The sequence below is a fragment of the Pelodiscus sinensis genome, chromosome 25 (genome assembly GCF_049634645.1).
Source record: "Pelodiscus sinensis isolate JC-2024 chromosome 25, ASM4963464v1, whole genome shotgun sequence".
Classification (NCBI taxonomy): Eukaryota; Metazoa; Chordata; order Testudines; family Trionychidae; genus Pelodiscus; species Pelodiscus sinensis.
In genome coordinates this window covers 19,946,510-19,957,580 of record NC_134735.1, presented here as the reverse complement: position 1 = coordinate 19,957,580, position 11,071 = coordinate 19,946,510, and the positions used below count along the sequence as shown (strand labels likewise).

The 11,071-nt window shown below is 62.5% G+C and overlaps 4 non-coding genes across 4 annotated transcripts; all 4 read right to left on the bottom strand.

Annotated features, from left to right (window-relative positions):
* Positions 1–660: 660 nt before the first annotated feature.
* Positions 661–734, bottom strand: TRNAN-GUU (transfer RNA asparagine (anticodon GUU)). Its single transcript has one exon. It is a non-coding gene; the product is annotated as a tRNA-Asn (tRNA).
* Positions 735–5,544: 4,810 nt separating this feature from the next.
* On the bottom strand, positions 5,545–5,618 carry TRNAN-GUU (transfer RNA asparagine (anticodon GUU)). Its single transcript has one exon. It is a non-coding gene; the product is annotated as a tRNA-Asn (tRNA).
* Positions 5,619–7,169: 1,551 nt separating this feature from the next.
* TRNAN-GUU (transfer RNA asparagine (anticodon GUU)) lies at positions 7,170–7,243 on the bottom strand. The gene has a single exon. It is a non-coding gene; the product is annotated as a tRNA-Asn (tRNA).
* Positions 7,244–8,794: 1,551 nt separating this feature from the next.
* On the bottom strand, positions 8,795–8,868 carry TRNAN-GUU (transfer RNA asparagine (anticodon GUU)). Its single transcript has one exon. It is a non-coding gene; the product is annotated as a tRNA-Asn (tRNA).
* Positions 8,869–11,071: the final 2,203 nt, after the last annotated feature.

Sequence of the window (11,071 nt, the reverse complement as noted above, 5' to 3'; positions counted from 1 at the left end):
GTACGGCCACGGCTTGGACGGGTCCTTCAGTCCTTGGCTCAGAGCTTCGGTTGGTAGCCCACATCCTCCCGAGGTAAAAAAGCAGGAGGGCTTTCCTTCCAGGGCCTTTTGCATCTTCTGCCGTGGGAGGCGAATCCTGGTGTTCTGGCTGTGGGGGAAAAAGACAGCCACAAGATGGCGTTTGGAGTCACACGGGCGAGTCGCCTGTCCAAGCGGGACCGAGTCCCTTCCAAAGAGAAACCATGGCAGCCATGCAAGTCCAAGGCTGCACAGGAAACCTCAGGAGCTGCGACTGGGGCTCAGTTCGCGCGGCCACGCTTCCCAGGGGAGGCATGAGACAGGCCCAGAGGTCTGCGCAGCAAACAGGCCCGCAGGAGGGAGGCGGCTAAGAACCCGCGCGGCTCGTGCGTTTCTCCCTCTCAGCTGGCGTAGAGGCGGGAGGGGAACGACACCTGCCCGGCTGGAGCTTTCGCGCTTGGGCTCGGGGCTTAAGCCCCGAGGCCGAGGCCCCGGCGCGGTTGCTGGGAGACGGGCTCCCGTGGCACGGCACGGCCCCTGAACCTTGCCGGCCACAAGGTGACCTCACCGAGGCCGAGAGGGATGGCTTGGAGGTGGCAAAAGGGAGCCCGCTAGCAAGCGCCAGGAGGCCGAGCGTAGCCACGTCCCCGGGTGGGCTCGAACCACCATCCTTTCGGTTAACAGCCGAACGCGCTGACCCATTGCGCCACAGAGACCTCGAAGGGCTTTCCGAAACGCTGCCTAGCAGCCTGCTCCTCTGCCTGGCCGTGCCAGTGCAGCCCAGGTGCTAGAGTGGATTGCGGGCAGTCTAGCCCAAAGGGAGCAGAGTGGCGCAGCGGAAGCCTGTTGGGCCCATAACCCAGAGGTCGATGTATCGAAACCATCCTCTGCTACGTGTGGGCCGGCCTCTTTTGACTCCGCGCCTTCACTCCAGGCTGCAAGTAGCTAAAGGCCAGGCCAGGATGCCGCCTGCGGGGAAGCTCTCGGCAGCCCCCCGCTTCCTGTGTGGGAGGCACGGAGGCCTCCTCTTCTGTCCTCAGGCAACAGGGCTTCCTCCTGCCCTTTTCCCACCCACAAGGGCCGCCGGGACCCGCTCAGGGAGCGCGCCAGGGAGGCTCTCCAGACGCTCGTGGAACAAAGCACTTCTGGACCACGCTACCCAGAGCCTTCATTCAGGCCTAGACAAAACGCCTAGACAAAGAGCTGCCACAGCATCAACACTGGCCTTGCTCTACTACTCCCAGGCACGCCAAACCCCTCACAAAGAGAACTTCTGCCTTCGCCATACTGCTCAACAACAGGACACGCGAGCAATTCCCTCCGACGCGCCGCTTCTCCCGCATCGCCACCACCCACGCTCTTTAGGCACACGCCGGCTGACCAAAACCCATCTCATCCCATCAAAAGCTTCTGCCCAGCCCAAGAGGACCAGCTACGTTCCCGGCTCAATTCATCCCTTACAGTCAGAGCCAAAAATCACCAGCTGACGGTCCTTCAGAATCCTCAATGGAAAGGGGGAGAGGGAATTGTGGGAGCACTCGCCACGTTCTCGGTTGAGGCTTGCAGCAGTCATGGAAGAGAGAGCTGGCTTCGGTCAAGTCTCGGGAGTACGGCCACGGCTTGGACGGGTCCTTCAGTCCTTGGCTCAGAGCTTCGGTTGGTAGCCCACATCCTCCCGAGGTAAAAAAGCAGGAGGGCTTTCCTTCCAGGGCCTTTTGCATCTTCTGCCGTGGGAGGCGAATCCTGGTGTTCTGGCTGTGGGGGAAAAAGACAGCCACAAGATGGCGTTTGGAGTCACACGGGCAAGTCGCCTGTCCAAGCGGGACCGAGTCCCTCCCAAAGAGAAACCATGGCAGCCATGCAAGTCCAAGGCTGCACAGGAAACCTCAGGAGCTGCGACTGGGGCTCAGTTCGCGCGGCCACGCTTCCCAGGGGAGGCATGAGACAGGCCCAGAGGTCTGCGCAGCAAACAGGCCCGCAGGAGGGAGGCGGCTAAGAACCCGCGCGGCTCGTGCGTTTCTCCCTCTCAGCTGGCGTAGAGGCGGGAGGGGAACGACACCTGCCCGGCTGGAGCTTTTGCGCTTTGGCTCGGGGCTTAAGCCCCGAGGCCGAGGCCCCGGCGCGGTTGCTGGGAGACGGGCTCCTGTGGCACGGCACGGCCCCTGAACCTTGCCGGCCACAAGGTGACCTCACCGAGGCCGAGAGGGATGGCTTGGAGGTGGCAAAAGGGAGCCCGCTAGCAAGCGCCAGGAGGCCGAGCGTAGCCACGTCCCCGGGTGGGCTCGAATCACCATCCTTTCGGTTAACAGCCGAACACGCTGACCCATTGCGCCACAGAGACCTCGAAGGGCTTTCCGAAACGCTGCCTAGCAGCCTGCTCCTCTGCCTGGCCGTGCCAGTGCAGCCCAGGTGCTAGAGTGGATTGCGGGCAGTCTAGCCCCAAGGGAGCAGAGTGGCGCAGCGGAAGCGTGCTGGGCCCATAACCCAGAGGTCGATGGATCGAAACCATCCTCTGCTACGTGTGGGCCGGCCTCTTTTGACTCCGCGCCTTCACTCCAGGCTGCAAGTAGCTAAAGGCCAGGCCAGGATGCCGCCTGCGGGGAAGCTCTCGGCAGCCCCCCGCTTCCTGTGTGGGAGGCACGGAGGCCTCCTCTTCTGTCCTCAGGCAACAGGGCTTCCTCCTGCCCTTTTCCCACCCACAAGGGCCGCCGGGACCCGCTCAGGGAGCGCGCCAGGGAGGCTCTCCAGACGCTCGTGGAACAAAGCACTTCTGGACCACGCTACCCAGAGCCTTCATTCAGGCCTAGACAAAACGCCTAGACAAAGAGCTGCCACAGCATCAACACTGGCCTTGCTCTACTACTCCCAGGCACGCCAAACCCCTCACAAAGAGAACTTCTGCCTTCGCCATACTGCTCAACAACAGGACACGCGAGCAATTCCCTCCGACGCGCCGCTTCTCCCGCATCGCCACCACCCACGCTCTTTAGGCACACGCCGGCTGACCAAAACCCATCTCATCCCATCAAAAGCTTCTGCCCAGCCCAAGAGGACCAGCTACGTTCCCGGCTCAATTCATCCCTTACAGTCAGAGCCAAAAATCACCAGCTGACGGTCCTTCAGAATCCTCAATGGAAAGGGGGAGAGGGAATTGTGGGAGCACTCGCCACGTTCTCGGTTGAGGCTTGCAGCAGTCATGGAAGAGAGAGCTGGCTTCGGTCAAGTCTCGGGAGTACGGCCACGGCTTGGACGGGTCCTTCAGTCCTTGGCTCAGAGCTTCGGTTGGTAGCCCACATCCTCCCGAGGTAAAAAAGCAGGAGGGCTTTCCTTCCAGGGCCTTTTGCATCTTCTGCCGTGGGAGGCGAATCCTGGTGTTCTGGCTGTGGGGGAAAAAGACAGCCACAAGATGGCGTTTGGAGTCACACGGGCGAGTCGCCTGTCCAAGCGGGACCGAGTCCCTCCCAAAGAGAAACCATGGCAGCCATGCAAGTCCAAGGCTGCACAGGAAACCTCAGGAGCTGCGACTGGGGCTCAGTTCGCGCGGCCACGCTTCCCAGGGGAGGCATGAGACAGGCCCAGAGGTCTGCGCAGCAAACAGGCCCGCAGGAGGGAGGCGGCTAAGAACCCGCGCGGCTCGTGCGTTTCTCCCTCTCAGCTGGCGTAGAGGCGGGAGGGGAACGACACCTGCCCGGCTGGAGCTTTTGCGCTTTGGCTCGGGGCTTAAGCCCCGAGGCCGAGGCCCCGGCGCGGTTGCTGGGAGACGGGCTCCTGTGGCACGGCACGGCCCCTGAACCTTGCCGGCCACAAGGTGACCTCACCGAGGCCGAGAGGGATGGCTTGGAGGTGGCAAAAGGGAGCCCGCTAGCAAGCGCCAGGAGGCCGAGCGTAGCCACGTCCCCGGGTGGGCTCGAATCACCATCCTTTCGGTTAACAGCCGAACGCGCTGACCCATTGCGCCACAGAGACCTCGAAGGGCTTTCCGAAACGCTGCCTAGCAGCCTGCTCCTCTGCCTGGCCGTGCCAGTGCAGCCCAGGTGCTAGAGTGGATTGCGGGCAGTCTAGCCCCAAGGGAGCAGAGTGGCGCAGCGGGAGCGTGCTGGGCCCATAACCCAGAGGTCGATGGATCGAAACCATCCTCTGCTACGTGTGGGCCGGCCTCTTTTGACTCCGCGCCTTCACTCCAGGCTGCAAGTAGCTAAAGGCCAGGCCAGGATGCCGCCTGCGGGGAAGCTCTGGGCAGCCCCCCGCTTCCTGTGTGGGAGGCACGGAGGCCTCCTCTTCTGTCCTCAGGCAACAGGGCTTCCTCCTGCCCTTTTCCCACCCACAAGGGCCGCCGGGACCCGCTCAGGGAGCGCGCCAGGGAGGCTCTCCAGACGCTCGTGGAACAAAGCACTTCTGGACCACGCTACCCAGAGCCTTCATTCAGGCCTAGACAAAACGCCTAGACAGAGAGCTGCCACAGCATCAACACTGGCCTTGCTCTACTACTCCGAGGCACGCCAAACCCCTCACAAAGAGAACTTCTGCCTTCGCCATACTGCTCAACAACAGGACACGCGAGCAATTCCCTCCGACGCGCCGCTTCTCCCGCATCGCCACCACCCACGCTCTTTAGGCACACGCCGGCTGACCAAAACCCATCTCATCCCATCAAAAGCTTCTGCCCAGCCCAAGAGGACCAGCTACGTTCCCGGCTCAATTCATCCCTTACAGTCAGAGCCAAAAATCACCAGCTGACGGTCCTTCAGAATCCTCAATGGAAAGGGGGAGAGGGAATTGTGGGAGCACGGGCAGCACTCGCCACGGTCTCGGTTGAGGCTTGCAGCAGTCATGGAAGAGAGAGCTGGCTTCGGTCAAGTCTCGGGAGTACGGCCACGGCTTGGACGGGTCCTTCAGTCCTTGGCTCAGAGCTTCGGTTGGTAGCCCACATCCTCCCGAGGTAAAAAAGCAGGAGGGCTTTCCTTCCAGGGCCTTTTGCATCTTCTGCCGTGGGAGGCGAATCCTGGTGTTCTGGCTGTGGGGGAAAAAGACAGCCACAAGATGGCGTTTGGAGTCACACGGGCGAGTCGCCTGTCCAAGCGGGACCGAGTCCCTTCCAAAGAGAAACCATGGCAGCCATGCAAGTCCAAGGCTGCACAGGAAACCTCAGGAGCTGCGACTGGGGCTCAGTTCGCGCGGCCACGCTTCCCAGGGGAGGCATGAGACAGGCCCAGAGGTCTGCGCAGCAAACAGGCCCGCAGGAGGGAGGCGGCTAAGAACCCGCGCGGCTCGTGCGTTTCTCCCTCTCAGCTGGCGTAGAGGCGGGAGGGGAGCGACACCTGCCCGGCAGGAGCTTTTGCGCTTGGGCTCGGGGATTAAGCCCCGAGGCCGAGGCCCCGGCGCGGTTGCTGGGAGACGGGCTCCTGTGGCACGGCACGGCCCCTGAACCTTGCCGGCCACAAGGTGACCTCACCGAGGCCGAGAGGGATGGCTTGGAGGTGGCAAAAGGGAGCCCGCTAGCAAGCGCCAGGAGGCCGAGCGTAGCCACGTCCCCGGGTGGGTTCGAACCACCATCCTTTCGGTTAACAGCCGAACGCGCTGACCCATTGCGCCACAGAGACCTCGAAGGGCTTTCCGAAACGCTGCCTAGCAGCCTGCTCCTCTGCCTGGCCGTGCCAGTGCAGCCCAGGTGCTAGAGTGGATTGCGGGCAGTCTAGCCCAAAGGGAGCAGAGTGGCGCAGCGGAAGCGTGCTGGGCCCATAACCCAGAGGTCGATGGATCGAAACCATCCTCTGCCACGTGTGGGCCGGCCTCTTTTGACTCCGCGCCTTCACTCCAGGCTGCAAGTAGCTAAAGGCCAGGCCAGGATGCCGCCTGCGGGGAAGCTCTCGGCAGCCCCCCGCTTCCTGTGTGGGAGGCACGGAGGCCTCCTCTTCTGTCCTCAGGCAACAGGGCTTCCTCCTGCCCTTTTCCCACCCACAAGGGCCGCCGGGACCCGCTCAGGGAGCGCGCCAGGGAGGCTCTCCAGACGCTCGTGGAACAAAGCACTTCTGGACCACGCTACCCAGAGCCTTCATTCAGGCCTAGACAAAACGCCTAGACAAAGAGCTGCCACAGCATCAACACTGGCCTTGCTCTACTACTCCCAGGCACGCCAAACCCCTCACAAAGAGAACTTCTGCCTTCGCCATACTGCTCAACAACAGGACACGCGAGCAATTCCCTCCGACGCGCCGCTTCTCCCGCATCGCCACCACCCACGCTCTTTAGGCACACGCCGGCTGACCAAAACCCATCTCATCCCATCAAAAGCTTCTGCCCAGCCCAAGAGGACCAGCTACGTTCCCGGCTCAATTCATCCCTTACAGTCAGAGCCAAAAATCACCAGCTGACGGTCCTTCAGAATCCTCAATGGAAAGGGGGAGAGGGAATTGTGGGAGCACTCGCCACGTTCTCGGTTGAGGCTTGCAGCAGTCATGGAAGAGAGAGCTGGCTTCGGTCAAGTCTCGGGAGTACGGCCACGGCTTGGACGGGTCCTTCAGTCCTTGGCTCAGAGCTTCGGTTGGTAGCCCACATCCTCCCGAGGTAAAAAAGCAGGAGGGCTTTCCTTCCAGGGCCTTTTGCATCTTCTGCCGTGGGAGGCGAATCCTGGTGTTCTGGCTGTGGGGGAAAAAGACAGCCACAAGATGGCGTTTGGAGTCACACGGGCGAGTCGCCTGTCCAAGCGGGACCGAGTCCCTCCCAAAGAGAAACCATGGCAGCCATGCAAGTCCAAGGCTGCACAGGAAACCTCGGGAGCTGCGACTGGGGCTCAGTTCGCGCGGCCACGCTTCCCAGGGGAGGCATGAGACAGGCCCAGAGGTCTGCGCAGCAAACAGGCCCGCAGGAGGGAGGCGGCTAAGAACCCGCGCGGCTCGTGCGTTTCTCCCTCTCAGCTGGCGTAGAGGCGGGAGGGGAACGACACCTGCCCGGCTGGAGCTTTCGCGCTTGGGCTCGGGGCTTAAGCCCCGAGGCCGAGGCCCCGGTGCGGTTGCTGGGAGACGGGCTCCCGTGGCACGGCACGGCCCCTGAACCTTGCCGGCCACAAGGTGACCTCACCGAGGCCGAGAGGGATGGCTTGGAGGTGGCAAAAGGGAGCCCGCTAGCAAGCGCCAGGAGGCCGAGCGTAGCCACGTCCCCGGGTGGGCTCGAACCACCATCCTTTCGGTTAACAGCCGAACGCGCTGACCCATTGCGCCACAGAGACCTCGAAGGGCTTTCCGAAACGCTGCCTAGCAGCCTGCTCCTCTGGCTGGCCGTGCCAGTGCAGCCCAGGTGCTAGAGTGGATTGCGGGCAGTCTAGCCCCAAGGGAGCAGAGTGGCGCAGCGGAAGCGTGCTGGGCCCATAACCCAGAGGTCGATGGATCGAAACCATCCTCTGCTACGTGTGGGCCGTCTTCTTTTGACTCCGCGCCTTCACTCCAGGCTGCAAGTAGCTAAAGGCCAGGCCAGGATGCCGCCTGCGGGGAAGCTCTCGGCAGCCCCCCGCTTCCTGTGTGGGAGGCACGGAGGCCTCCTCTTCTGTCCTCAGGCAACAGGGCTTCCTCCTGCCCTTTTCCCACCCACAAGGGCCGCCGGGACCCGCTCAGGGAGCGCGCCAGGGAGGCTCTCCAGACGCTCGTGGAACAAAGCACTTCTGGACCACGCTACCCAGAGCCTTCATTCAGGCCTAGACAAAACGCCTAGACAAAGAGCTGCCACAGCATCAACACTGGCCTTGCTCTACTACTCCCAGGCACGCCAAACCCCTCACAAAGAGAACTTCTGCCTTCGCCATACTGCTCAACAACAGGACACGCGAGCAATTCCCTCCGACGCGCCGCTTCTCCCGCATCGCCACCACCCACGCTCTTTAGGCACACGCCGGCTGACCAAAACCCATCTCATCCCATCAAAAGCTTCTGCCCAGCCCAAGAGGACCAGCTACGTTCCCGGCTCAATTCATCCCTTACAGTCAGAGCCAAAAATCACCAGCTGACGGTCCTTCAGAATCCTCAATGGAAAGGGGGAGAGGGAATTGTGGGAGCACTCGCCACGGTCTCGGTTGAGGCTTGCAGCAGTCATGGAAGAGAGAGCTGGCTTCGGTCAAGTCTCGGGAGTACGGCCACGGCTTGGACGGGTCCTTCAGTCCTTGGCTCAGAGCTTCGGTTGGTAGCCCACATCCTCCCGAGGTAAAAAAGCAGGAGGGCTTTCCTTCCAGGGCCTTTTGCATCTTCTGCCGTGGGAGGCGAATCCTGGTGTTCTGGCTGTGGGGGAAAAAGACAGCCACAAGATGGCGTTTGGAGTCACACGGGCGAGTCGCCTGTCCAAGCGGGACCGAGTCCCTTCCAAAGAGAAACCATGGCAGCCATGCAAGTCCAAGGCTGCACAGGAAACCTCAGGAGCTGCGACTGGGGCTCAGTTCGCGCGGCCACGCTTCCCAGGGGAGGCATGAGACAGGCCCAGAGGTCTGCGCAGCAAACAGGCCCGCAGGAGGGAGGCGGCTAAGAACCCGCGCGGCTCGTGCGTTTCTCCCTCTCAGCTGGCGTAGAGGCGGGAGGGGAACGACACCTGCCCGGCTGGAGCTTTCGCGCTTGGGCTCGGGGCTTAAGCCCCGAGGCCGAGGCCCCGGCGCGGTTGCTGGGAGACGGGCTCCCGTGGCACGGCACGGCCCCTGAACCTTGCCGGCCACAAGGTGACCTCACCGAGGCCGAGAGGGATGGCTTGGAGGTGGCAAAAGGGAGCCCGCTAGCAAGCGCCAGGAGGCCGAGCGTAGCCACGTCCCCGGGTGGGCTCGAACCACCATCCTTTCGGTTAACAGCCGAACGCGCTGACCCATTGCGCCACAGAGACCTCAAAGGCCTTTCCGAAACGCTGCCTAGCAGCCTGCTCCTCTGCCTGGCCGTGCCAGTGCAGCCCAGGTGCTAGAGTGGATTGCGGGCAGTCTAGCCCCAAGGGAGCAGAGTGGCGCAGCGGAAGCGTGCTGGGCCCATAACCCAGAGGTCGATGGATCGAAACCATCCTCTGCTACGTGTGGGCCGGCCTCTTTTGACTCCGCGCCTTCACTCCAGGCTGCAAGTAGCTAAAGGCCAGGCCAGGATGCCGCCTGCGGGGAAGCTCTCGGCAGCCCCCCGCTTCCTGTGTGGGAGGCACGGAGGCCTCCTCTTCTGTCCTCAGGCAACAGGGCTTCCTCCTGCCCTTTTCCCACCCACATGGGCCGCCGGGACCCGCTCAGGGAGCGCGCCAGGGAGGCTCTCCAGACGCTCGTGGAACAAAGCACTTCTGGACCACGCTACCCAGAGCCTTCATTCAGGCCTAGACAAAACGCCTAGACAAAGAGCTGCCACAGCATCAACACTGGCCTTGCGCTACTACTCCCAGGCACGCCAAACCCCTCACAAAGAGAACTTCTGCCTTCGCCATACTGCTCAACAACAGGACACGCGAGCAATTCCCTCCGACGCGCCGCTTCTCCCGCATCGCCACCACCCACACTCTTTAGACACACGCCGGCTGACCAAAACCCATCTCATCCCATCAAAAGCTTCTGCCCAGCCCAAGAGGACCAGCTACGTTCCCGGCTCAATTCATCCCTTACAGTCAGAGCCAAAAATCACCAGCTGACGGTCCTTCAGAATCCTCAATGGAAAGGGGGAGAGGGAATTGTGGGAGCACGGGCAGCACTCGCCACGTTCTCGGTTGAGGCTTGCAGCAGTCATGGAAGAGAGAGCTGGCTTCGGTCAAGTCTCGGGAGTACGGCCACGGCTTGGACGGGTCCTTCAGTCCTTGGCTCAGAGCTTCGGTTGGTAGCCCACATCCTCCCGAGGTAAAAAAGCAGGAGGGCTTTCCTTCCAGGGCCTTTTGCATCTTCTGCCGTGGGAGGCGAATCCTGGTGTTCTGGCTGTGGGGGAAAAAGACAGCCACAAGATGGCGTTTGGAGTCACACGGGCGAGTCGCCTGTCCAAGCGGGACCGAGTCCCTTCCAAAGAGAAACCATGGCAGCCATGCAAGTCCAAGGCTGCACAGGAAACCTCAGGAGCTGCGACTGGGGCTCAGTTCGCGCGGCCACGCTTCCCAGGGGAGGCATGAGACAGGCCCAGAGGTCTGCGCAGCAAACAGGCCCGCAGGAGGGAGGCGGCTAAGAACCCGCGCGGCTCGTGCGTTTCTCCCTCTCAGCTGGCGTAGAGGCGGGAGGGGAACGACACCTGCCCGGCTGGAGCTTTTGCGCTTGGGCTCGGGGCTTAAGCCCCGAGGCCGAGGCCCCGGCGCGGTTGCTGGGAGACTGGCTCCTGTGGCACGGCACGGCCCCTGAACCTTGCCGGCCACAAGGTGACCTCACCGAGGCCGAGAGGGATGGCTTGGAGGTGGCAAAAGGGAGCCCGCTAGCAAGCGCCAGGAGGCCGAGCGTAGCCACGTCCCCGGGTGGGCTCGAATCACCATCCTTTCGGTTAACAGCCGAACGCGCTGACCCATTGCGCCACAGAGACCTCGAAGGGCTTTCCGAAACGCTGCCTAGCAGCCTGCTCCTCTGCCTGGCCGTGCCAGTGCAGCCCAGGTGCTAGAGTGGATTGCGGGCAGCCTAGCCCCAAGGGAGCAGAGTGGCGCAGCGGAAGCGTGCTGGGCCCATAACCCAGAGGTCGATGGATCGAAACCATCCTCTGCTACGTGTGGGCCGGCCTCTTTTGACTCCGCGCCTTCACTCCAGGCTGCAAGTAGCTAAAGGCCAGGCCAGGATGCCGCCTGCGGGGAAGCTCTCGGCAGCCCCCCGCTTCCTGTGTGGGAGGCACGGAGGCCTCCTCTTCTGTCCTCAGGCAACAGGGCTTCCTCCTGCCCTTTTCCCACCCACAAGGGCCGCCGGGACCCGCTCAGGGAGCGCGCCAGGGAGGCTCTCCAGACGCTCGTGGAACAAAGCACTTCTGGACCACGCTACCCAGAGCCTTCATTCAGGCCTAGACAAAACGCCTAGACAGAGAGCTGCCACAGCATCAACACTGGCCTTGCTCTACTACTCCGAGGCACGCCAAGCCCCTCACAAAGAGAACTTCTGCCTTCGCCA